At 48.7% G+C, this 26,716-nt stretch overlaps 1 long non-coding RNA gene across 3 annotated transcripts in view; it reads left to right on the top strand.

Moving 5' to 3' along the window:
- Window positions 1-26,716, top strand: part of LOC138258694 (uncharacterized) — a 392,773-nt gene that overhangs the window by 178,925 nt on the left and 187,132 nt on the right. For 2 of the 3 annotated variants that reach the window (XR_011198512.1, XR_011198508.1), the window contains exon 3: window positions 20,868-21,010. The exons of the other annotated variant lie outside the window; for it this stretch is intronic. This is a non-coding gene — a long non-coding RNA (uncharacterized lncRNA). The remainder of the gene's footprint in view (window positions 1-20,867; window positions 21,011-26,716) is intronic. 3 annotated transcript variants of the gene reach the window in all.

Consider the following 26,716-nt stretch of genomic DNA (forward strand, 5'->3'; position numbering starts at 1 on the left):
ATGCATCCCCGGGGCTCCAGCTTGGACCTCGGGTGCTGCCAAACTAGCTCTCTGGGGTTTTCTCTGCAGCTACCGCTGCTGCCAACCCTCAGACAGGGTTGTGCCCCTGAGGCCTGGGCAACCGAGTCCCAGGAAGGCAGAACAAAGGATTTCCTCTGAGAGAGGGTATTACACCCTCTCCCTTTGGAAATAGGTGTGAAGGGCCTGTCCTGGCCTCTGGAAATGCTTTGAGGGGCCCAGATGGTGCCCTCCTTGCATAAACCAGTCTACACCGGTTCAGGGACTCCCCAGCCCCTGCTCTGGTGTGCAACTGGACAAAGGAAAGGGGAGAGATCACTCCCCTGTCCATCATCACCCCAGGGGTGGTGCCAGAGCTCCTCCAGTGTGTCCCAGACCTCTGACATCTTGAATGCAGAGGTGTGAGGGCACAATGGAGACCTCTGAGTGGCCAGTGCCAGCAGGTGATGTCAGAGACCCCTCCTGAAAGGCTCTTACCTGGTTAGGCAGCCAATCCTCCACTGAGGGCTATTTAGGGTCTCTCCTGTGGGTTTCTCTTCAGATAATGAATGCAAGAGCTTACCAGAGTTCCTCTGCACTTCTCTCTTCGACTTCTGCCAAGGATCGACCGCTGACTGCTCTAGGACGCCTGCGAAACCGCAAAAAAATAGCAAGAAGACTACCAGCAACATTGTAGCACCTAATCCTGCCGGCTTTCTTGACTATTTCCTGGTGGTGCATGCTCTGAGGGCTGTCTGCCTTCACCCTGCACTGGAAGCCAAGAAGAAATCTCCTGTGGGTCGACGGAATCTTCCCCCTGCTAACGCAGGCACCAAACTTCTGCATCACCAGTCCTCTGGGTCCCCTCTCATCTTGATGAGCATTGTCCCTGGAACACAGGAGCTGGATCCAAGTGACCCCAATAGTCCGGTGGTCTTTCTGTCCAAATTTGGTGGAGGTAAGTCCCTGCCTCCCCACGCCAGACAGTAATCCTGTGTACTGTGTGATCTGCAGCTGCTAGGGGTTCTGTGCACTTTTGCAAGACTGCCTTCATGCACAGCACAGCCCAGGTCCCCAGCACTCGGTCCTGCATTGCCCAACTCACTGACTTGACCTCTGACTTCGTGGGACCCTCTTTTGTTGTGTTGAGATGACAGCCATGCTCAGATTTCCTGAATGCCTGTTCAGGTACTTCTGCTGGTGCTGTCTGCTTCTGCATGGGCTCTCTGTGTTGCTGAGTGACCCTCTGTCTCCTCTTCTAAGGGGCGACCTCCTGGTCCCTCCTGGGCCTTGTCAGCACCCACAATCCTCAACTGTGACTCTTGCAGCTAGCAAGGCTTGTTTGCAGTCTTTCTGCGTGGAAACAACTCTGCATCCTCCAGCATGCCGTGGGACATCTTCTCACCACAGGAGAAGTTCTTGGCTCCTTCCGTTTTTGCAGAATCTTTGGCTTCTTTCACCCGGAGGCAGCCCTTTTGCACCTTCATCCGGGGTTTAGTGGGCTCCTGCCCACCCAGACACTTGTGTGACTCTTGGACTTGGTCCTCTTCCTTTGCAGGTCCTCAGGTCCAGTAATCCGTCTTCAGTGCTTTGCAGTCAGTTGTTGTCTTTGCAGAATCCACTATCTTGACTTTACTGTCTTTCTGGGGTAGTAGGGTAACTTTACTCCTACTTTTCAGGGTCTTGGGGTGGGATATCTTGGACACCCTTAGTGTTTTCTTTCACTCCCCGCGACCCTCTACACACTACACTAGGCCTGGGGTCCATTCGTGGTTCGCATTCCACTTTTGGAGTATATGGTTTGTGTTGCCCCTAGGCCTATTGTCTCCTATAGCATTCTATTGTGTTCTACAGTGTTTGCACTACTTTTCGAAGTGTTTTACTTACCTGATTTTGGTTTGTGTGTAAATGTTGTGTATTTTACATACCTCCTAAGGGAGTGTATCCTCTGAGATACTTTTGGCATATTGTCACTAAAATAAAGTACCTTTATTTTTAGTAACTCTGAGTATTGTGTTTCTTGTGATATAGTGCTATATGATAATAGTGGTAAAGTAGGAGCTTTGCATGTCTCCTAGTTCAGCCTAAGCTGCTCTGCTATAGCTATCTCTATCAGCCTAAGCTGCTAGAACACTACTAATCTACTAATAAGGGATAACTGGACCTGGCACACAGTGTAAGTACCACAAGGTACCCACTATAAGCCAGGCCAGCCTCCTATACCAGGACCAAGCACAGGGCATGTTGCCCCCTCCAGAGCCAGTGGGCAAGTCAACCACTTGAAAGACTGTGGCCTTGTACTCCCCAGGACCAAGCACAGGGCATGTTTCCCCCTCCAGAGCCAGTGGGAAAGTCACCCTCTTGCGAGACTGTGGCTTTACACTCCCCAGGACCAAGCACAGGGCATGTTGCTCCCTCCAGAGCAAGTGGGAAATCACCCACTTGAGAGACTGTGGCCTTGCACTCCCCGGGACCAAGCATAGGGCATGTTGCCCCCTCCAGAGCCAGTGGTCAAGTCACCCACTTGGGAGACTGTGGCTTTGCTCTCCCCAGGACAGAGTGATGGGCATGTTGCCCCCTGCAGGACCAGTAGCGTTGTACCATCTTCCAGCTGAGGTGCCCCCCGTCCCCCTGAGTTACCTGGCTATTTTCGACCTGATGCCCCTGCAGTGTTCTCTCCATGTTGTTGTAGGAGTGAGGTGGGGTCTCAGACTTTGTGATGTGGCCCTGTGGCCAAAGAACATTGAGGACTTGGCAATGTCCCTTGATTTGTAAAATGTATATAATTTTTTATTTGGATGCACGTAATACTGCTATATTTATCTTATTACACTCTTTTTACTCTCTTGTAGTTGTCCTTGCATTATTCCTGAGTGGTATGGTGTCAATATGTTATGTTACTGCATCTGCTTGTGTGTATGGTGTTGCGGCTGGGGGTGTTGTGTGTGTGTGTCACTTTCTTTTTCCTCCTCCCTCCCCTGTGTGCTAGGCGGCAGTACTCACCATGGTCGTCTTCGCCATTGTTGGTGTTCGTAGTGGAGCAGCACCTAGAAGAACATGGGGAAGACATGCAACTCGGGCTCCATGGCGGTGTGGTTCTTCCCAGAGTCTCCACATGTGAGTCATTTCCCTTCTGTGCAGTGTTTCCGCCAGGCTTTGATGTCGTAGGTACCACCCCGGAAAAGGTAGCGGTTTCCTGTCTCATAATACAGTGGGTGGAACATTGTCTTTCACCTGGCTGTAGGCGGTTTCCGCTGTGGTGCCTATTGATTCCGCCCTGGCGTCGGTGTGTTAAAGTGGCTGTCTGTCTGAGCTGTTCCCACCGTGGTCATAATTTCGTAGTTATTACCGCCGGCTTGTTGGCAGTATTACTGACACTTTATCACCGACCACCAGGGTTGTAATGAGGGCCTAAACCTGTTCCTCTAAAGTTCACTGAGTTACACATGCACTTGTAGACTTCTGTGCTCACTTTTATATTGAGTGTCCAACTCATACTGCAACTCATGTATCTAATAACAAAAGGATAAAATTACTGACACACCCAGCCAGACTGTGAGATGGCCACTTATACATTCATGAACACATATAGACAACAGTTATTTTCCCAGAAATATTGGAGCCAGTGGCACACACACTTGCATACCCTTGTACCAAATAGTGACACAACATACTCAGCCAACCACACAAGTACTACTTTAAACATACCTTAGGCCTACGTCTGTTGACCTTGGGTGTGTACTTTTACTGTCAGAATGACTTGCCATTAGAAATCCTGCTTGTCAATCCTTAAACTGTCATTTTACTGCTGAAAGTTGATTACTCTGCTAGGCTGTAGGTAGGCCATTGAGGACAGAGCTTTGAAGGTTAAACATGAAAAATGTCCTTCTAACGTTCACTGAGTTAGATGTGCAGTTGCAGATTTCTATGCTCCTTTATACATGCAGTGTCCAACCATACTGCAACACAAATACCTACTCACAAAAAGATAAAACCACTGACACATCCAATCAGGCACTGAGAACACCATTTATACATGTATGCACACACCTAGGGCCCAAGTCACAAAGATACACTTAGACGTTAGACAAAACGGTTAAGTTTACGACTTTGGGAATTCACAAAGGGCATTTATGAGTAGAATGAATTAAATTATTGGATGTGAATAACGTAATTGGACATTGCAGATAAACTATGCATTTTTGATGGCCCACTAGGGCATGATTGTGAACATGTGGAACTGCAAACTTAGGGAGTAACGAGCAGAAAGGTACTAATATTTTGTCAATAAGGAAAATGCAATGCCATTTACATTTTTGGTAGGGTAAATGGTGCTTATTTGTTATTCACAATATCAGCATTTTCTAGTTGTTTCTTATTTCTTGTAAAACAATTTCACCAAGGTTAATTGGTTCATGCTGTTTATCCTTGTTGGTACAGCCCTATGGGTAATGAGTGTGTGGTTTTTCCACATATGAAACCAATAAAATGTGCCTTTCCTGGAATGTGTGCCACACTCTCCCTGCCTTTCAAACTGAGCAGACTCTTTATCAGCCTGTTATCTGACTCTATTGTTGGACGTTTTGCTTACTTTCATGAAGGTAGACTCATTGTTAGTCTATCTAGCTCATTCATGCTTAAAATGTTGGCTCTTTCCCCAGAGGCAGACTTCATGTCAGCCCTCTTGCTGACTTATACATAGACCCTGATTATGAGTTAGATAAAGTGGTAATTACTGCATGCCATGGTAAATAATGCATGATATTAATGACACATCAGATCATGAGTTTAAAAACTCATGTGAAAGTTACCACAGGTACTAAATACTGTATTTCTGTGGTCCACGTATATGCTATTAAATCCATGTGGTATTTACAGCATGTGATAATTACACATAGAACATAACCCAATTACAAGTACGATAGGTCATTAAAAATACAGCATTACAATACCTTCAATCTAAAGCAGGTGGTAAAAATTCCTAAAAGCGAATTGTAGAAAATGAAAGAAAAGCGTAAAACAATACAAAACAATAGGTAAATTAAAAGCCTGTTATATACTTTGTCAGACAGAGATTAGTCCCTCAGGGTGTCAGAGTGAGTTACTTTATCATCCTGACTAAGTAACTGTGTGCCAGATTTATAAATGACTGCTAGGTTGAGGTAATTTCTAAAGCATTGACAAGATCTGCCATCACATTAGTATCTGTCATTGGTTTTTAAAGTTTGCTGCAAGTCTCTGTCAACATGACAGAGCCATCCATCAAACATATCGTTTTTGTTTTCAGAAATAAAAACCTGGAGCACAATTTTCTTTTTGAAACTAAAAAAAAATGCCCCCCTCACCATGGAAGTCATTTCCCATGGCAAGGGGACAATTTTTCATTTTTTAATGCCATGGTTTGACTGGTGGTGACAGCTATATGTACCCCCATTTACAATAGTTGAACAGAGACATGGCCAATTCTCCAACAGCCTTCATCCATCAGGTCATTGGAAACGTTTGGCTACAATAGAGATGGACTAGTTCCACCTGTGTATAAATTTGGTGGGCAGAGCATTATATTGGAGGAAAGCGTTCTCCATCTCTGAGTATGCTTACTGCCAATATATAAATTAGGCCCTAAGAACAAAACAGTAGTGCAAAAAGAAAAAAACTGTAAATTCACATTTTTAACTGAAAAAATAAAAAGTCACACACACTTGCATGCAGGGCCAGACCTACATAAACAGCCATGATCAGGTGACGCTCTCACAGGTTGATTGCAACACCTCAGTGTTCCACTTTGCAGTACACCACCGTGGATGCAGCACTGCTAGGCCATTATATCAAAATGATATCATGCTATGCCAGATCCATTTTGTGCTAAAACAAACCATGCAACATGAGGATGGTACCCAGGCCATCAATCAATCACCTCAAATTGTGCAACAACTCAGAATGAGACCTAGGATTGACGGTTTAAGGCTAGAACCCATAAACGTTAGTCAGCTTGAAATCCAGAGGATACACAGACTCAGTATGGGCACCATGCAAAATATATTTTCCTCATTATGAATACCCTGAAGTCCAAGATTACCCTGAATTCATCCCCCTTTCTGCTAGCAGAGCTAGGATTCCTTGCAACAAGTACCACACAGCAGACAGTAGGAGGGAGCCAAGCATTTCACAGTCAACCTGCTATATGATGGATACTTTGCAGATAGTGAGTGAGCAGCATATTCTGTTCCACTTGGACACCGACTCAGATCACGGCAGCAAACAAGCATTTATGCTACAGCAGGATTTCCTAACATTCTGGGGTCAGTTGACGGCACTTATGTACACCTAGTTGCCTTACACAGACAGGAACAAGTGTGATGAAAATGTAAACAGAAGCACACTATTTATGTGCAAATGCTCTATGATGTGGATCTGTGTATACTTAACTGCTGTGTTACCTGTTCAGGATGAAACCACAATGTCATCATGCTGACAAGAGCCCTATTAGTCATACTGTACACTTAAGCTACTGGGCAGACAATTCATCCCTTCATCAACATTACAATGCATTATCACTGCTCATCAAACATTTTAACATTTTAGTTAAATCATTAACACTCACAAATCAACAAATAAGCCATCCTGGAAGCTGACTATCTAAGAATGTATACAGAATGAATGAGAGCCATGCAATCCTAGATATAAAGAGTGAAAATAGGGAAGATAACAAAGCTTAACTCCAGTGAGTTGATTTCTCTGCGAGAATATATTTCAAAACAAGCTCCAGGTATTTCAGAAGCTCCAGTGAATTGAATGTAGCATTTTCTGTGAGACTCCCAAAGCATGCCCACAAAGCATCAGAAGCTATGCTGCTTTAAAGTTGCAAAATTCCATCACTCAAACAGCCTGACACTTAGGGTGATACATTGCTGTCTCGTGGGCTGATCTAAAAATGAATGGCAGAAGCAGCCGAGCTAACAGCTAACTAATTGCCCAATCAATGTATTTCGTGTTGTGGGCTGATCCAAAATGTCTAAAGCCAGCCGCTGAAGGGGGTTGATCTAAATCTCTCTAAATGTATATTTTATATGTTTTATTTGTATTGGAACTAAAAAACGAAAGCTTAAACATTGCTATGAAAAGACACTCATGCCGTGTCACATTCATCATTCCGCTTTGTGAAGCCAGCAACTAGTTTTTATTTCAATTGGTCAGTTTACATTCCAAATTTGTTCGGCTCCCTTTTTAATAGTAGTCATACTAGCAAGTGAAATCCTAGCAATCCTTAGTGCTGACAGCCAGGCACGAATTTAAAGTGAGGGTGCCACATGTGGCTTCTAGGTTTCAGGGAATGGCAATGTCCATTGCTGGGTCCTTAGTATATTGAAAGGTCTGTGGTTGACCTCTCAGTTAAATTAGTTATGTGTTTGTTTCTTTGTCCCCTGGCAAACTGATTTCATACCCATTTATCACTTTGCTTTGCACACTGGGAGCATTTTGTCAATTTCCAAAGTTAAAATAATTTCACATTGTGTAATAAGAGGTCAGTTTAGTTGAAGCAATTAGTTATTGTCCATGTTATTTTGTACAGCCAAAATTCTGCCACTGCACAATGTATGTTTTGTCTTCTTCAGAGGCTGTCTCTCAAGGATCTGTGAGGAACATTCATGTATAATTTACCCTCATCTTCATCTGGTGATTTGTACGTTTCATGACCAGTAAGAGGTAAAGTCTTGTTCATTCTGAACAAGTTCAGTCCCTCTCCTTTTTGGGGAAACAGGACTGTGTCTTTAACACTGCAAATAGCCTAGTGGGACTGAAAACACATTCGGAGGTCAAACTGGCTGCAGCACATGACAAATAATATATTACATGCCTACTGGGTTCTGGCTACTGTTCCATTTTAACATGTCAATATGGCGGGGCTGAATACCTAATGAACATTTATTCAGTCATCTAGGAACATCTTCCTACTGTAATAATTGAACAAATATGACAGTGACGTTCTTGAAAATGTAAGTGACTTAGAAGATCTAAAATGTAACCCAAAGAAGAAGATGGTCCAACTACTACTGATGGTGCTCGTTTTGTACCAGGAGGTGGTATTTGAAAGGACATTTGCATGTGCTGCTAGCTGAATGCAGCATTAGAGCTGCTGTTGTGACACTAACGTTGTGCTGCTGAAGCTTAGTCTCTAGACATACGTGAAAAGAGACGTTCAGGTCCTCCTTGTCATACATCTTGCAGTATTTCATCATGCTGTTCAGATATCCTTCTGATTTCCCATGTGCTATACTTAGAGACATTGGGGGTCATTCCGACCCCGGCGGCCGGGGATGAGGGAGCACCGCCAACAGGCTGGCGGTGCCCCGCAGGGCATTCTGACCGCGGCGGTTTGGCCGCGGTCAGAACAGGAAAACCGGCGGTCTCCCGCCGGTTTTCCGCTGCCCTGAGGAATCCCCAAGCTGCGCCGCCATGGGGATTCCGACACCCCATACCGCCATCCTGTTCCTGGCGGTTCGCCCGCCAGGCACAGGATGGCGGTATGGGGTGTCGTGGGGCCTCTGGGGGCCCCTGCAGTGCCCATGCCAATGGCATGGGCACTGCAGGGGCCCCCGTAAGAGGGCCCCACAAAGAATTTCAGTGTCTGCTCAGCAGACACTGAAATTCGCGACGGGTGCAACTGCACCCGTCGCACCTTCCCACTACGCCGGCTCCATTCGGAGCCGGCTTCCTCGTGGGGAGGGGTTTCCCGCTGGGCTGGCGGGCGGCCTTCTGGCGGTCGCCCGCCAGCCCAGCGGGAAAGCCAGAATGGCCTCCGCGGTCTTTCGACCGCGGAGCGGCCATATGGCGGCTCCCTCCAGGCGGGCGGCTCCCGCCGCCCGCCGGGGTCAGAATGACCCCCATTATTTGCTAACAGAGTCGAAAATTAGACACAGAGGGGGTCATTCACCACGGGAGCACCGCCAACAGGCTTGCGGTGCTCCCACGAGCATTCTGACCGCGGCGGTTCAGCCGCGGTCAGAAGCGGAAAGTCAGCGGTCTCCCGCCGACTTTCCGCTGCTCGTTTGAATCCTCCATGGCTGCGGAGCGCGCTCCGCAGCCATGAGGATTCTGACCCCCCCTACCGCCATCCTGTTCATGGCGGGAAAGCCGCCATGAACAGGATGGCGGTAGGGGGGGTCGCGGGGCCCCTGGGGGCCCCTGCCGTGCCCATGCCAATGGCATGGGCACGGCAGGGGCCCCCGTAAGAGGGCCCCGCAAGGTATTTCAGTGTCTGCCTTGCAGACACTGAAATACGCGACGGGTGCTACTGCACCCGTCGCACCTTCCCACTCCGCCGGCTCGATTACGAGCCGGCATCCTCGTGGGAAGGGAGTTTTTCCCTGGGCTGGCGGGCGGTCTTTTGGAGACCGCCTGCCAGCCCAGGGAAAAACTCATAATACCCTCCGCGGTCTTCTGACCGCGGAGCGGTATTATGGGGGCGGAATTCTGGCGGGCGGCCTCCGCCGCCCGCCAGAATTAGAATCAGCCCCAGAATCTTTGTTCCATGGATCCTGAAGGGTGTCATAGGTATACTTCTAAGAGAATATTACAGCTTCCACCACCCTGTTATCTGCCTCTACATGACAAAGAAGATGGTTGACAAAACCATCAGCTTTATTATCCTACTTATTTTAAAGTTTTCCTTCCATCTTTTGTGGCAGGTGCAGCAATGGTATGGTTTGGCTCAAGGTGCATAGATCCTTGTTGAAGACTGTATCAAAACCTCAGAGGGAGAAAAATCTTTTAAAATGTATATTACATTTTGCTTCTGATGAAGCGATTTGAGAAATCACAAAACATGTTCATAATAAATCAACGTAGGATGTGATTAAAGAATCAGAGAAAAACTCATTAAATGAAATATTGAGCAATTAGTGATTACAATGGATTAATTTCCATTCATGAAGTGCTTTTTCAAGTAAGGGTGAATACTGATTGCATAACTCCATAAGAAGTGTAGAGATATAGGATTACAACAAAGATATGTTGAAGACTGTTGAATTTTGCCGCAAGGCAAAAATTATAAGGCATATTTATACTTTTTGGTGCAAAAACTGCACTAACGCAGTTTTGCACTAAAAGGTTTAGCACCGGCTTGCACCATTCCTGAGCACCAACCGGGTGCCATATTTATGGGATGGCGCAAGCCGGTGCAAAGAGAGGGCTAGTGTAAAAAAGAATGATGTTGGCCGGGTGGGGCCGGCGGTATGAGAGAAGGGAGATTTGCACCAAAAAATGATGTTAGGCTGGTTAGAGTCAAAAACAGATGACTCTAATAAGCCTGGTGTAATTTTCTGATGCAAAACCATCCATACCACATGACTCCTGTCTTACAAAAAGACAGGAGTCATGCCCACCACCCCAATGGCCAGCACAGGGGACCAGTGTCCCCTGGCATGGGGATTGCATCCTGTGCCATGCAGGGGGCCCAAAGTTGGGCCCACAATGGCACTTTAATTTAAAAAAACAAATACTTACCCATACTTAGCCTACTTACCAGGGATGTGGTCACCCATACTCCAGTGTCCCTCTGGTGTGGGTGGAGGTGTTTCTGGGGCTGGAGGAGGGCACATGTGTACCCATTCCATGGTGTTTAACCATGGAAATGGGTCCACAGGTCCCTTAATGCCTAGTCTGACCCTGGCATTAAATAATGGTGCAAAGCAGGCTTTGCACCGTTATTTAGCTCCTCCTCCCACCCGTGCGTCATTTGAGCATGGGGGGATAAATATGGGACTATGGGGCTATGGGGTTAACACCATTTGTTAGATGGAACGTCTGCCTTGCATCTCGTTGACGCAAGGTAGGGTCACGCATCCAAAAAATAGTACAAACTTCAATATTTTGACATTAGACGTGTCTAACGTCAAACTATAAATATGGAGTTAGTTTTGCTCCGTATTTGCATAAAAAAAATCATGCGAAATACAGCACAAATGGGGTATAAATATGCCTCTACTGTATATTCTTAGATCATGGCACTGCATTTTCCTAAGATGCTGGCACCGAAAGAGAACATTGCAATCATTGCATGCCAACAAAAGCCTTGAAACAGTACTGGCCATCTATGTTCTCTAGTTAGAACCCTTGACAATGACCCTCTGTGCTTTGATGGCCATACAGTTAGTTCTTTGACAGCTGATCTAGATGTCTGTTGTGAGATAGATGTTGCACATAACACTCTCCTTTAGTACTTCTGCAACTAATCCTCAGATCTGCCTGCACACTTGAGGCACAGCTGCCATTGAAATATAGGTTCATTTTGGCACCTTCTTTTTTTTTTAACAAGTGGTTGCTACGACCTGAAGAAACTCTCACTATACAAAATGTGAGTAGGTTAAATGGTAACCTTCTGCCCAAATTCCTGTTAGAATAATTGAACTAGCCTATATTTTTAGTGATATGGTATTTCCTTACTAAAGGAGCAGGGTTAGAGCTTTTAGTCTTTGACGACCCCACCTAAATTAACTTTTAGCACGGTATTGTTATTTGGCACTTTGACTTGGCAATTTGATTTAGTGATTTAACTGCAATATCACTTTCCTTGTTTGTGCTAGAAGTTACCGATGTTGAATGCAGGCTATCAGCAATCTGGCCTGATATCCTGAGCCATGCCACCATCTTCAGCATTGCTATCAGCAGCCCATTTGAGCAAATAGAACCTCCTCTTACTTTTTTTACTCTGCCTGCCTTATTGCACTTCTCATTGATCCCTGGTGTCAAGAAGTCAATCTACCTCCCCACTTCACAGTGGCAGCTAATAAAGGTGGTCATTCCAACCCTGGCGGACGGTGTTAAAGCGGAGGTAAGACCGCCAACAGGCCGGCAGTAAAAAAAAATGAATTACGACTGTGGCGGAAACCACCAACAAAGACAGCCACTTTAACACTCCGACCGCCACGGCGGTACAAACAAACAGCGCGGTGGTCACCGCCAACAGACAGGCGGGAGACAATGTACCGCCCACACTATTATGACAGGCCAATCCGCCACCTTTTCCGTGGCGGATTCACTGTGGATAAAACACGGCGGAAACAGGAATTTCGAAGGGAAAACGCTCACCTCATCACACTCCACGAGGAACGAGGACACCATGGAACCGGAACTCCAAATCCTACCTGCGATAGTCTTCCTGCTCCTGTACCAGAAGCACGAACGCCGGCGGCGAAGACCACGGTGAGTACTGCACCTACGAAACAAGGGAGGGGGGAGGCAAAAAACAGGGACACGCAACACGCAACACGCAACACCCCCACCCCCACCCTCACCCACTACAACACACACACTAATACATATCTATACATCATAGTTACACCCCTCAACCCCCCGGAAGAATGCAAAGACAAAAGGAAATGAGTGTAACCATTGTAATACATTAAAATCCAGTAAGCAAAAATATACATATTTACACTATTAACAAAATATATACCAAGAATAGTAGTCCAGGTATTGCACCATTTATAGTCCGTGGACCCCTGGGCCCAAAATGCATGGGCGAGGCCCACACTCGATACCAGATCAAAACAGAGAGAACACTGCAGGGGCATCAGATAGAAAAACAACAGGAACCTCAGGGGGAAGGGGGGGGCACCTCAGCTGGATGAGTGCACGACGCCAGATCCACGAGGGGGCTCAATGCCCACTGTTACATCCTGGGGAGTGCAAAGCCACAGTCTCTCAAGTCTCTACAGTGGGTGGGTTGCCCACTGCTGCATTCTGGGGAGTGCAAAGCCACAGTCTCTCAAGTCTATACAGTGTGTGGTTTGCCCACTGTGCAATCCTGGGGAGTGCAAAGCCACAGTCTCTCAAGTCTCTACAGTGGGTGGTTTGCCCACTGTTCAATCCTGGGGAGTGCAAAGCCACAGTCTCTCAAGTCTCTACAGTGGGTGGGTTGCCCACTGCTGCATTCTGGGGAGTGCAAAGCCACAGTCTCTCAAGTCTCTACAGTGTGTGGTTTGCCCACTGTTCAATCCTGGGGAGTGCAAAGCCACAGACTCTCAAGTGGATAACAGTCTCCACTGGTTCTGGAGGGGGCCTTGTGCCCAGAGGGCTTCATCCTGTGAAGGACAGAGGTAGTGGATGCATGTCTCCACTGGTTCAGGAGGGGGACTGGTGCCCAGAGTGCTTCATCCTGTGAAGGACAGAGGCAGTGGATGACAGTCTCCACTGGTTCTAGAGGGGGACTGGTGCCCAGAGTGCCTCATCCTGTGAAGGACAGAGGTAGTGGATATCAGTCTCCACTGGTTCTGGAGGGGGACTAGTGCCCAGAGTGCTTTATCCTGTGAAGGACAGAGGTAGTGGATGCATGTCTCCACTGGTTCTGGAGGGGGACTGGTGCCCAGAGTGCTTCATCCTGTGAAGGACAGAGGTAGTGGATGCATGTCTCCACTGGTTCTGGAGGGGGATGGGTGCCCAGAGTGCATCACTCACCTCGTGACGGTCCCATTTGCGTCAGTGCCCCTGCCGCTCATGGGCTAGCGGTGCTTGAGTTGGCGGTGCCCTGTTCAGCGGTGCTTGAGTTGGCGGTGCCCTGTTCAGCGGTGCTTGATTTGGCATGCCCTGTTCAGCGGTGCTTGATTTGGCATGCCCTGTTCAGCAGTGCTTGAGTTGGCAGTGCCCTGTTCAGCGGTGCTTGAGTTGGCGGTACTCTGTTCAGCGGTGCTTGAGTTGGCGGTGCCCTGTTCAGCGGTGCTTGCCCTGTTCAGCGGTGCTTGAGTTGGCGGTCCGTAATGGGCCAGTGGGTCTTGTGCTGGTGGTCCTTCATGGCCCAGCTGGGCTGGCGGTCCTTCATGGCCCAGCTGGGCTGGGGCTGGCGGTCCTTCATAGCCCAGCTGGGCTGGGGCTGGCGGTACTTCATGGCCCAGCTGGGCTGGGGCTGGCGGGGCCCTCCTGGGCAGCTGGGCTGGGGCTGGTGGGGCCCTCCTGGGCAGCTGGGATGGGGCTGGAGGGACCTTCCTGGGCAGCTGGGATGGGGCTGGCGGGGCCCTCCTGGGCAGCTGGGATGGGGCTAGCGGGGCCCTCCTGGGCAGCGGGGATGATGGCGGTCTTCTCCGCCGTGCTGCTCTTCCCAAACTTGCCAGGTTTCTTATGGCCCTTCCCCACCTTGGGAGGTGTCACAGCTGAGTCCACACTCCCACCGGGACCCCTGGGAGCGGCTTGGGTGGCTGGAGTCTTCCCCCTCTCCTGCCGGGCACTGGCCAACCGCTGATGCTTCACGGGGGGGACTGGCTGTGCTGTGGCTCCGTGCCACACTGGCTGTCCCGGTGGCCGGTGCACTCCACATACCTGTGACTACGGGCACCACTGGTCCCGGAGATGTTGTGGCTGAGGTGCTACTTCGGGACCTATGAGATGGACGGGGTGGGGGAGGTGTGGGAAAAAGGTCAAGGCTGGACAGGAAAAGTTTTTGGGACACACTGGGACGGGTAGCTGGAGGGGGTTTGGGAGTGGACGAAGAGGTGGTGGTTGTAGGAGGTGTACGTTTGGTGACTTTGGGTGAAGGTGCATGCGCTGGAGGCTGTCGTGAGGTGGATGGCTGTTGGGTGGGTGTGTGCCTGCGTTTGTGTATCTTGGGAGGGGGCGTCACAGACACACTGGGAGAGGACACAGGGGACATGTGAATGGTAGTGGGGGTGGTGACTGCACGTGACCGGGGTGTGCTGGTGGGTGTGCTGGTGAGGGAACGTAGTGGCTGTAGAGGTAGTGCATGCAGGTATGTGTGTAGACGAGACTGGGAGGGAGGAGGGAGACGACGAGGAGGGGGACACAGTGAAGGCAGTGGATGTTGGTGTGTCTGCATGTGTGTGATGCTTGTGTGAGTGCCTGTGGGATGTGTGGTGCTTATGTTTGCCTGAGCTTCCCTTGTGTGGTGAGGTGTGTGCAAGCTGGTCTGATGGTGTGCTTGGGATAGGCAGAGGTACAGTGGATTGGGTCTGGGTGGAGGAAGTTGGAGGGGGGAGGCTAGACACATGGACAATGGCTGCCATCAGTGCTGAGGCCTTAGTTTGAAAGGCTCGGTTAAGGGCCGCCTGACCAGAATGAATGCCCTCCAGGAATGTATTAGTTTGTTGCAACTGCCTTTCTACACCCTGGATGGCATTCAAAATGGTAGACTGCCCAACAGTAAGTGACCTGAGGAGGTCATGGGCCTCCTCACTGAGGGCAGCAGGGGTGACTGGGGCAGGGCCTGAGGTGCCTGGGTAGAAGGTGATGCCCACCCTCCTGGGTGAGCGGGCACGGGCGAAGGCTGAGGGGCTGCTGGGAGGGGGGTGCTGGTAGGGGGGGTGGTGGCTGTACCTGTAGATGTGGGGGGCAGAGATGTTGCCGCCACCACAAGGGAGCTCCCATCAGAGGACGGGTCTGTGTCACTGGTGTCAGCTCCTGTCCTGTGTGTCCGTGGAGCTCCCATCGCCCTCCGTCCCACTGGTGAATTCTCTGTCCGTAGTGTGGCCCTCCATGGGCATGTGGGATGCAGCTCCCTCGTGCTCTGGTGCCACTGCTCCTCCGCCTGATGATGCTAATGCACACAAGAACAGGGAAACCACAAAAAGGGGGGAAACAGAATAAAGACATGTTGAGTGCATGGATTACCGCTACCGTTGGCGGACAAGACAGACACAGAAGCCCGCTGCGCTCTTGGGCTCTACAGTGCAATTCCTGGGAAATGGCCTGCACACATAGATGACACAGGGGCATGAATAGCTGTACTTGGAACTCTACAAAGGTGGGGTGGGGGACAACAGGGCCATGCCTTACGGAGGGGCCTAGCCTACGGAACTCGCCCTGGCCTAGGGAAACCCACAGCCCTCCTCCCCCACCCAGACAACTCCACTGCGCGCAAAGTCAGCTGAATGAGAGTGTACTCACCCCCTTGTGTCTGCTGTGATGCCCTCAAGCGCCCATCCAACTCCGGATAGGCCACCGCCAGGATCCTACACATCAGGGGGTCATGGTTCGACGGGCACCCCTCCCACGTTGTGAGGCCATGCCCAGCTGAGCCTCCGCCGTCTTCTTGCTCCAGCAGCGAATGTCCTCCCATCTTTTCCGGCAGTGGGTGCTCCGTCTGTGGTAGACCCCCAGGGTCCGGACGTCCTTGGCGATGGCATGCCAAATATCTTTCTTCTGGTGGACGCTGACCTACATGAAATGTACAGGGGAAGAAGAGAAGTCATTACCAACTGCACCGTCAAAGTGATTGGCCCTCATCCCTACCCTTGCCATGTGGCACATGCACCCACTGTCTTTCATGCACGCAGAACTCTGCCCCCTTCCTTCTTACATCCAGCCCTCTCCACACAGGCATAGCCCATACGACATGCTCCCTGTGTACTTACCTGTTTGTCTGGAGGACCGTAGAGTAGCGTGTACTGGGGGAGGACCCCATCAACGAGCTTCTCCAACTCCTCTGATGTGAAGGCAGGGGCCCTTTCCCCAGACGCACGAGCCATTGTCTCTTCCAGACCGAGGTCACAGCAGCACTTGCAGTGTAGGTCCTCTCCTGTCGAAGATCAGGTATCGAGTGATTGAACAGATAGTAAATGGTGGTCATGACCGCAGCGGTCACATCCACGGCGGTGCGTACCATCACCGCCGGCGTACATCGTCATTGGCTCCTGGGACCCATAGGGTCCAATGTTAACCAATGCAGCATTGCGCTGCGGTCTTCGACCGCCTACCGCGACGGTGTACAACGCCAGTGCAGTTACCTCACATCCTATTGTCCCACTTTAGAGGTCAGGCAGCCGCCATTTCAGGGGCCCACATGTCCTAATTTCCAACTGCGTCACACATACCTAGGCCTAGTCTCAACACACATACAGGCCACCTATTGTGTATGATTGGTGTTCTGGGTAAACTGTGTGTACGTACCTCTGAGTTGTTTGACTCTGTAGTCGCTGTTGTCCTTCATAGGCACCGTCCGCTGGGACATGTGAGGAGATGGCGGAATCCTCCGGTGTACCGACCGCTGGTGGACCTGTCGACAATGGAGGAAAGACATTTGATAATCACCTACAGGGTTGACCGTGCCACAATCCAGGAAGTGTGTACCCAGTTGGAGCCAGACTTGATATCAGCAATCCGCCATCCCACAGGAATCCCCCCTCAAGTGCAGGTGCTATCAGTGCTCCATTTCCTTGCAAGTGGGTATTTTCAAACAAATGTGGCCATGGCATCAGGGATGTCCCAGGCTATGTTTTCCAACGTATTGTCCAGAGTGTTGTCTGCCCTGCTGAAACACATCCCGAGCTACATTGTTTTCCCTCAGGTGGAGGATTTGCATACAGTGAAAGGTGACTACTATGCCCTTGGACATATCCCCAACATCATAGGTGCCAATGATGGGACCCATGTGGTTTTGGTCCCCCCCCACAGGAGTGAACAGGTGTACAGAAACCGGAAGAGTTATCATTCCATGAATGTACAGATGGTGTGTTTGGCAGACCAGTACATCTCCCATGTGAATGCCATGTTCCCTGGCTCAGCGCATGACGCCTACATCCTGCGGAATAGGAGCATCCCTTATGTGATGGGCCAACTCCAGAGGCACTGTGTGTGGCTATTAGGTGAGCCCCTGGAAGCAAGACAGTGGGAATGGTTGTCTGGGGTTATCCATACAGGTTAGTGTGTGTCTAACAGTTGTCCCTCGCCATTTGCAGGTGACTCTGGTTACCCCAACCTGTCATGGCTACTGACCCCAGTGAGGAATCCCAGGGCAAAGGAACGCTACAATGAGGCCCATGGGCGAACTAGGAGGGTGATCGAGCGGACGTTCGGCCTCCTGAAGGCCAGGTTCAGGTGCCTGCATATGACAGGTGGATCCCTATTCTACTCACCAAAGAAGGTGTGCCAGATCATCGTGGCCTGCTGTATGCTTCACCACTTGGCTTTGCGACGACAGGTGCCTTTTCTGCAGGAGGATGGTCCAGATGGCGGTGTTGTGGCAGCTGTGGAGCCTGTGGACAGTGATGAGGATGAAGCAGAGGAAGAAGACATGCAGAACAGGGACTCAGTGATCCAGCAATATTTCCAGTGAAACCCAGGTGAGAATACATTCCTGCCTACTACATGTACTTTTCAACTACTACCTCTCTACTGTCTGTCGTTTTCACCCAGTGTATGGTCACTGAGTTGTCACTTTCCCTTACGGTTTCACAGATGTGGGTCCCAACGTGTGTCATCTGCTTAGATTCCTCATGGATTAGCGCTGTGTGACATAGGTATGTTGACATTACTATTTCAAGAACATTTTGTCACTGTAATTGCAAATATTCGAAATCACAGACAGACTCCAGATCATTTTGTGCTTTAGGTGTGTTTATTTAAATGCAAAATATTGGAGGGGGAAGTTAAATGGTGAGGGGTGATGGCGGAGGAGTTACCAGTCTATTAGTCTCACAGGTGCATTGCCCATATCGGCATTGGAAGTGGAGCTGGGGCAGTTTAATTATGGACAGGGTGACAAAGTGGGACAGTGGGATGACAATCAGGGTGGTCTCATTTCCTGGTGGGGGTCTTGGCATCATGCTCTGTCTTGTTCATGGATCTCAGGGACCGTTTGCGGGGTGGTTCTCCGTCTGCAGGGGGTGGGGTGTTGGTGTGGTGGTCCTGTGGTGGGGCGTCCTGTCCACTAGCGCCAGCAGAGGTTGTGGGCAGTTCTTCGTCAATGCTAGTGTCAGGGGCCCCTTGGAGTGCCACAGTGTCCCTCCTGGTGTTAAGTAGTTCCTTCAGCACCCCTACGATGGTGCCCAGGGCGGAGCTGATGGTTCTGAGTTCCTCCCTGAAGCCCATATACTGTTCCTCCTACATGCGCTGGGTCTCCTGAAACTTGGCCAGTACCGTTGCCATCGTCTCCTGGGAGTGGTGGTATGCTCCCATGATGTAGGAGAGGGCCTCGTGGAGAGTGAGTTCCCTTGGCCTGTCCGCCCCCTGTCGCAGGGCAGCCCTCCCAGTTCCCCTGTGTTCCTGGGCCTCCGTCCCCTGGACCGTGTGCCCACTGCCACTGTCCCCAGGTCCCTGTTGTTGTTGAGGTGGTGGGTTATCCTGGGTTCCCTGTAGTGGTGGACACACAGCTGATAGACGTGTCCTGGGGACGGAGGTATGGGCCCACTGGGTGGGTGCTGTGCTGGTGTTTCCAGAGGGGGGAAGGTCTGTGGTAGCCTGTGCCTGTGTGAGGGGAACCTACTGTCCAGAGGTCCCCGATGGTCCGGGCTGGTCATCTAGATCCAGTTGGACAGAGCTGCTGTCATCACTGTGGGCCTCTTCTGTGGGTGGAGTGGACATGTCTGGACCCTCCTGTCTGGTGACGTTGGGTAGTGGTCCTGCAGGGGTGTAAAGGCATGATTATTGCATTTGTGTGTGTCATGGTGTGCAATGGGTGGGTGACTGTGTACCCCAGTGCTAGCATTCCTGTGTGGGACCTTGTGTGATGATGGTTTAGGGGGTTGTATGGGTATGTGCAGTGGGCATGCTTTTGTGATGGGTGTCCATGATATGTTGTTGCATGCAGGGCTTGGTGTTGGGATGGGTGGTTTGTGATATTGGTACATTTGTGAGGAGTTGGAGTGATAGGGGTGAGGGCGAGGGTGGGGGTATGTGATAGCATGCAGGTAGGGTGGGGGATATAATAGTTAAGATTTGACTTACCAGAGTCCATTCCTCCACCAACTCCTGCGAGGCCCTCATGATGCAGAATCGCCAAGACCTGCTCCTCCCATGTTGTTAGTTGTGGGGGAGGAGGTGGGGGTCCGCCGCCAGTCCGCTGAACCGCCAGGTTGTGTCTTGAGACCACGGAACGCACTTTCCCCCGTAGGTCGTTCCACCTTTTCCTGATGTCCTCCCGATTTCTTGGGTGTTGTCCGACTGCATTGACCCTGTCGACTATTCTTCGCCATAGCTCCATCTTCCTTGCAATTAAGGTGTTCTGAACCTGTGATCCAAATAGTTGTGGCTCTACCCGGACGATTTCCTCCACCATGACCCTGACCTCCTCCTCCGAGAACCTGGGGTGTCTTTGCCGTGCCATGGGGTGGTGTGGGTGATGTGTGGGGTGGTGTGTGTGGTGATAACTGTGGTGATATGTAGTGGTGTGTTGTGTGAGGTGCGTGGTAGTTGTGTGGTTGATGGTGTTATGTACCTGTGGATGCTGTTGTTCTTGCTGGTGGTGTCTCTCTCTGTGCTTCGTTCTCAATTTTTGGTAGTAGGGGTTTGTGTGTGATGTGGGTGTGTGTTTTATATTGTATTGGATGCGTGGGAGTGGTGTGTGCATGTGTATCAGTTGTGTGTATTTGGAATTGTCCAATGTTGCTGTGTTTTGTATGTGTGTGTGTATTTTGAGCACGGCGTTGTGTACCGCCAATGGAATACCGCGGTTGATAGACCGCCGCGTGGATTCGTGTGTCGTGATAGTGTGGGCGTATTTCTGTTGGCGTGATGGTGGAGGTTTTGTTTTCGCCAGTTTATCACTGACCTTTGGTGTGGCGGACTTGTGTGGGTGTCTGTATTTTGGCGGATTCCGAAATGTGGGTCATAATAGCTGTGGCGGAATTCCGCGACCGCGTCAGTGTGTTGGCGGTCTTCTGCACGGCGGTAAGCGGCTTTTAACGCCAATGTTGTAATGACAGCCAAAGTCTGTAATGTGTAAATTATGAGGGGAAAGAACTTCTAACTTGGGTGTAAGGACTTGTTTGACAGAGTTGTCATTCTTTTTCATGGAGGAATAGATGCTGAGGAAAAAGACAACATAGTAAAAAAGCATTAAGTGCAAACTGCTCTTATCTCTGGTATGTTGTACTTCCTGTCCAGTTTGCTGGGAAAAATCTCTTCTCACAATCCTCTCTTCATAGGAAATATTGGACACCAGAAAGGATGGCGAAGATAAAGAGAAGTAGCGTGACTTCAGAGCGTAAGCAGTGTGGCAGTATAGGGGCAGATGATGTACATATGTTTGCCTCATGTCCAAAACTTCCGGGCTTCTGGTCAGCGATGGGTAAGACAATATCTAACTACTTGGGTTTCGTGGTTGTAATGACCACCCAGCTAATCATATTTGGGGTATTACTTAGCGATATTGATGTACCTTCCTACCAGCTCCCTATGTGTTCTTTAACTGAGCTTAATCTCTATCAAAGAGGGATGGTATTTATCCTAACTTTACTTGCGAGAAGGGAAGTGTGCAGAAGCTGGATCCAAACCACCCCCCCCCCCACCAATTGGAAGGAATGGAGAAGATCTGTTCTTTTCTTTAAAGGTACAGATAAAAGCGAATCGAGGAGGATTGGTAATCGGATATGGGATCTCTTAAAGATATGAGATGGTTATTGCCTAATGTTGTCACGGTTTCGGGCGGGTCTGATCAGGACTTTGGTTGGGACACCCCTTGAGGTCACCGAATATCCTAAAGAGGTAGTACACTGGGGCAGAGGAGCAGCTAAAGGCATACACGGAATGGACAGCTACGGATAGGCACAGGAAACAGGATAGTAAAAGCAGAGCAACCCTTGTGTGAACAAACAGGAAACGGATTACTAGTGGACAAACACGCTGGGGTTGTACACAGAGTAAGGCGCAGAACCTCCCACAGTGACAGGGAATCTCAATGCCTCTGTGCAGTTTGCTCTTACAGATAGTCACCCTGCCAGCCCCATAGAAAGGAGGCAGCAGAAGTGATTCTGTCTCTGGACCCTAGAGCACAAACAAGGATAGTACTTACATACACAGGACACGCTCTTGTGGGTCCAGCTTGAAACACAGTGGCGATTCCTGAGAAAACAGCAATAGCACACTGTCACTGTTAGGCACGAAATACAACGTATAACACTGGACAAGGATGGGGGCTGGAATTGCCTCCTGGAAACCAGGAGCCAACCCCAGTACACAGGAGGACACGTATACACTGGTGAAGACTGATAGAACACTTACCAGACACAAAGAACCAAGAAGAAACAGAAACAGAAGGGAACAAACAAAGAGGCAGAGGCAAGAACTAGGAACAGGCTCAGGCTGAAGCAAAGGCGTGTCTAGGACTTGAAAACAGGGCGCAAACTTCTGGCTGGGACAGAGAGAGACAGGACTGGGAAACTGAGAACAGGCTCTGGCTGGAACAGGCAAGGACAGGACTGGAATACAGGGAGTAGGAAATGAGCAGTAAACAGGACTGGGAAAAAGAGAGAAGGTTCAGGCTGAAACAAGGCAGGAGCAGGGCAGAGAAACAGGGAGCAGGCTTTGGAAGAAACAAACAGGTACAAGGCTAAGAAATAGGGAGCAGACTCTGGCTGGAACAATCAGGAGCAGGGCAGAGAAACAGGAAACAGGATCAAGCTGGAACAGAACAGGAACAAAACTGGAACACCATCCGACAAGGGGTCTGTAACACAAAGGAATCGAACTCCAATGCACAACAGGGATCTTGAGGAAATGGCTGCTTATAAGCAGTTCCAAGCTGGGCTGCACAGGAGAGGTCTCAGGTGTGTGTAGTTTCAGACACTTGCAAGTCCTGGAGGAGAGGATCCGGTGAAAAGGAGCAACTGGACTTCTCCCATAGAAAACAATGGGAAATAGAATCCGGGTTTTCCTGACTACCAAGCTGCGCATTATGGGATTTGCAGTCCCAGGAAGCAAATGTACTACTACACAAGTGTACCATGGAGAAAAGAGAAACAAACAGGAGTCAGCAAGGGACTCTAGATAAGTCTTTAAGGTGATTCCCAGGGTTCCGACAGTCCCCTTACAGCGCCGCCTAGAAATGGGACGACAGAGTCGTAACAGTATACCCCCTCCCACCAGTCTGCTCAAGAAGAGAAGGCGATCCTTTGGCTGAAAAAATTTGAAGAGGAAAAGCCACAGCAAGAAAATCCAACACCAACCTTGGTGGATAAGTTTACAGTCCTGACATAGGTGAATCTTCCAATGAGCAAAGCATGTATTAATACCCATATGGGCTCCGATGTCTTTCCTCTTTATTGTTCGAGTGATATGGGAGGAGTGCATGGAGTTGGTTTCTGGTGAAGTGGATTCAGGAGCAAGGAGATCTGAAATGGCATTATGGACGTTATTCTTTATGACATTAGTTTCCTGTTCAATACTTTCTTCTTTGGAGGAGATAATTGGTGTATTAGTAACTGTCAGGTCTGTAACACCTTCCGACAAGCAGGATATGTCAGTTTCTGCAGCAGTATTTGCAAAGGTTGTGGTCTGAGGCTTGCAAAGCATAGAGACTTGGGAGACATGGCTAACTGGTGTTCTCAAGGTAAACATGAAAAAGTCAGATTTTTCAGTTTTGGATGGATTCGGAGTATCAAATTCAGGATCAACAAGAGTTTTTAAGTCTTTAGAAACTGGATTAACATCTGAAAATGTAGAAGTTCCACAAGCTAATTCTTTAGGGTGATCTTCAGACAAGACTGAGATGTCATCATTGCAAGTGCTCTGTGGTGTATTCATGGTATCAGAAATGGTTTCTTTGCAAAGCGTTTCTACTACAGGTAGTTGATCTTCAACTCTGTTAACACTGAAAGGTTGTTTTTTGGAAAGAAATGGAACCGGAGTCTCTTCAGAAATCGCCTTTACATTGGTATCTACATTTTCAGCTCTTGCCTTTGAATTGATGATGGTTTCTTGAAATAAAACACTAGAACAGTACTTCTCATCAGATCTTCGAATACAAGATTCAAATTCAAGTCTTTAGTTTTAGTGGGAAATATTACATCTTTCAGCACTTGAGCTTCGGTTTCAGATTGCTGGTTTTTAGGAGTCTTTAGTTTAAGAGACACAGCAGGTGACATTGGTGTGGCTGATTTTACATCAAGATCAGATACCGGTAGCTCAGAGATCTGTTCTTCACTAATCGTGGAGCTGGAAACAGGATACACAATGGCAGGGATCAGCAGGTCAGGATCAGTGGTTGAGGCTGCAACTATGTCCAGTTCTAGGAGAAGGCTCTCATTTCTTATGACAGGCTGTTTAGTTTCAGATTGCTGGCTTTCTTCCTTGTCTGAAATCTCCACAGTTTGCTTTGACACAGAAGAGATTTTTAAACTTTCTGAGAAGTCCATTACATTCTTAGTAATTGCGGGTATTTCTTCACGGTCAGAAAAATCCATTAGTTCACTTGAAACAGGAACTGTCTCATCATTATCTGAAAATTCTATGATATTGTTTGAAAGGGCAGGAGTATCCCCACAATCTGCAAATTCTGGTGTGAGTGCCATTTGAACAGCACTATCTGCAGGTTTCTTCACTGCAAGGCAGAAACCACTGTCATCACTAGATTCAGATTCTTCAACACTGTTGCACAACTTGCCATTAATCTCCAGTAAAGTCATATATTGGTTTCTTAAGATGCAGCTATTGGAGTCTGCATCAGAACTCTCTTCTTCCTTTGGCTTTATTTGTTCTGATAGAGGGGCTGAGAAACTTCCTTCTGAAGACTCTGATCCATCCTTTGAATCAAGAGGTGTCAAATCTCTCACAGATGTCAGTGATTCAGTCAACTGCACAGGGATATTCTCTGGAAAACTACAAGCTGAGAGAGAGTCTGAAGAAGAGGCTGATATATTTATAACTGGAGCAGTCTTTTGACATTCATTCATAGCAGGGAAAATCTGCTTTATAGCAGTCTTTGGAGAGGCACATGAGGTAGCATACTGTTCTTTAAGCCAAAGCTGGTGATCATTTTCTTTTTTCAGGTTTTCAAATTGCCTTGCAGTAGTTTCCATCAGCTTCTCTGTTACTTCTTCTACCTTACAGATAAACAGAATGTCTGGTTCTGCCAACAGTGAAATATGCATTGATGAAAAGAGCCCCCGAGCAAGATTTCTAGTGTATGTTATAACATATTCATCATAGAAGTCCAATATCTGCCTTTTAATCTGCCAAAACTGCTCTTTTAGTGTGTGTATGTCCATATTGTTTTCAAACCCACTCAGAATAGAAAAGGGTTTAGCAGAGTTTTTAGGGATTGAGACTGGTGTATTATCATCTAGTTTGGGAAGAGCACAAGCCTTATGAGTGGAACTAAGGAATCCCACAGTCTTTACTGATCCATTTGATAAAGGTTCTATCCTGCTCACTTGAAAGCACTGAGGGACTGATAGATCCTTACAAGAGTCAGCACAAGACTTAGTAATTGAGACTGATGTACTGTCATCCAATTTGGGAGGAGCACAAGCCATTTGAGTTGAACTAAGGAATCCCACAGTTTTTACTGATCCCTTAGATACAGGGTCTAGCCTGCTGACTTGAAAGCTCTGAGGGACTGATAGATCTTTCTAAGAGTCAGCACTGCACTTTGAATTCTGAGAAACTGGCCTAGATGGGCTGAAGCACTCAACAGAAAACAAGGGAATCCCTAGTGTGGCTTCTTGAACAGTGTCAGGGTTCTTTGTTTTGACAGAGTCCTGGAAGTGAATGTGGGATGCACTAGCATGAGGCGAGGAATTAACCATCTTTTCTTGAGAGTAAATGTCTTGTGCAGAGGTAGCAAAAGCACTTCCACGGTTATGAACACTCTTACTGGCTTCAACTAATAGGTACTGCAAAAACTCATTACGTCCTTGTAATTCTTCTACAGACAGGGACTGGGGGTCATAGCCACAAATAACATAATAGTCTATCATTGAAAGATTAGCAAGCCACTCAGTATAGTACTGAACTTGCAAGTTATGGTTTTCTTTAACAAGTCTATCCTTTAAACTAAGGTCTTTTTTAGAGGATTTCAGAGAATGTATAGGCTTAGAAAGGGGTGTCTTAACATGACAGGAAAGCATTTTAGGTCTGTGTGTGCCTTTGCTGCCTGGGGAGCTTGACATCTTTGGGTCGTGCATTCTGTCACGGTTTCGGGCGGGTCTGATCAGGACTTTGGTTGGGACACCCCTTGAGGTCACCGAATATCCTAAAGAGGTAGTACACTGGGGCAGAGGAGCAGCTAAAGGCATACACGGAATGGACAGCTACGGATAGGCACAGGAAACAGGAAAGTAAAAGCAGAGCAACCCTTGTGTGAACAAACAGGAAACGGATTACTAGTGGACAAACACGCTGGGGTTGTACACAGAGTAAGGCGCAGAACCTCCCACAGTGACAGGGAATCTCAATGCCTCTGTGCAGTTTGCTCTTACAGATAGTCACCCTGCCAGCCCCATAGAAAGGAGGCAGCAGAAGTGATTCTGTCTCTGGACCCTAGAGCACAAACAAGGATAGTACTTACATACACAGGACACGCTCTTGTGGGTCCAGCTCGAAACACAGTGGCGATTCCTGAGAAAACAGCAATAGCACACTGTCACTGTTAGGCACGAAATACAACGTATAACACTGGACAAGGATGGGGGCTGGAATTGCCTCCTGGAAACCAGGAGCCAACCCCAGTACACAGGAGGACACGTATACACTGGTGAAGACTGATAGAACACTTACCAGACACAAAGAACCAAGAAGAAACAGAAACAGAAGGGAACAAACAAAGAGGCAGAGGCAAGAACTAGGAACAGGCTCAGGCTGAAGCAAAGGCGTGTCTAGGACTTGAAAACAGGGCGCAAACTTCTGGCTGGGACAGAGAGAGACAGGACTGGGAAACTGAGAACAGGCTCTGGCTGGAACAGGCAAGGACAGGACTGGAATACAGGGAGTAGGAAATGAGCAGTAAACAGGACTGGAAAAAAGAGAGAAGGTTCAGGCTGAAACAAGGCAGGAGCAG

Source organism: Pleurodeles waltl, chromosome 2_1 (assembly GCF_031143425.1).
Source record: "Pleurodeles waltl isolate 20211129_DDA chromosome 2_1, aPleWal1.hap1.20221129, whole genome shotgun sequence".
Classification (NCBI taxonomy): domain Eukaryota; kingdom Metazoa; phylum Chordata; class Amphibia; order Caudata; family Salamandridae; genus Pleurodeles; species Pleurodeles waltl.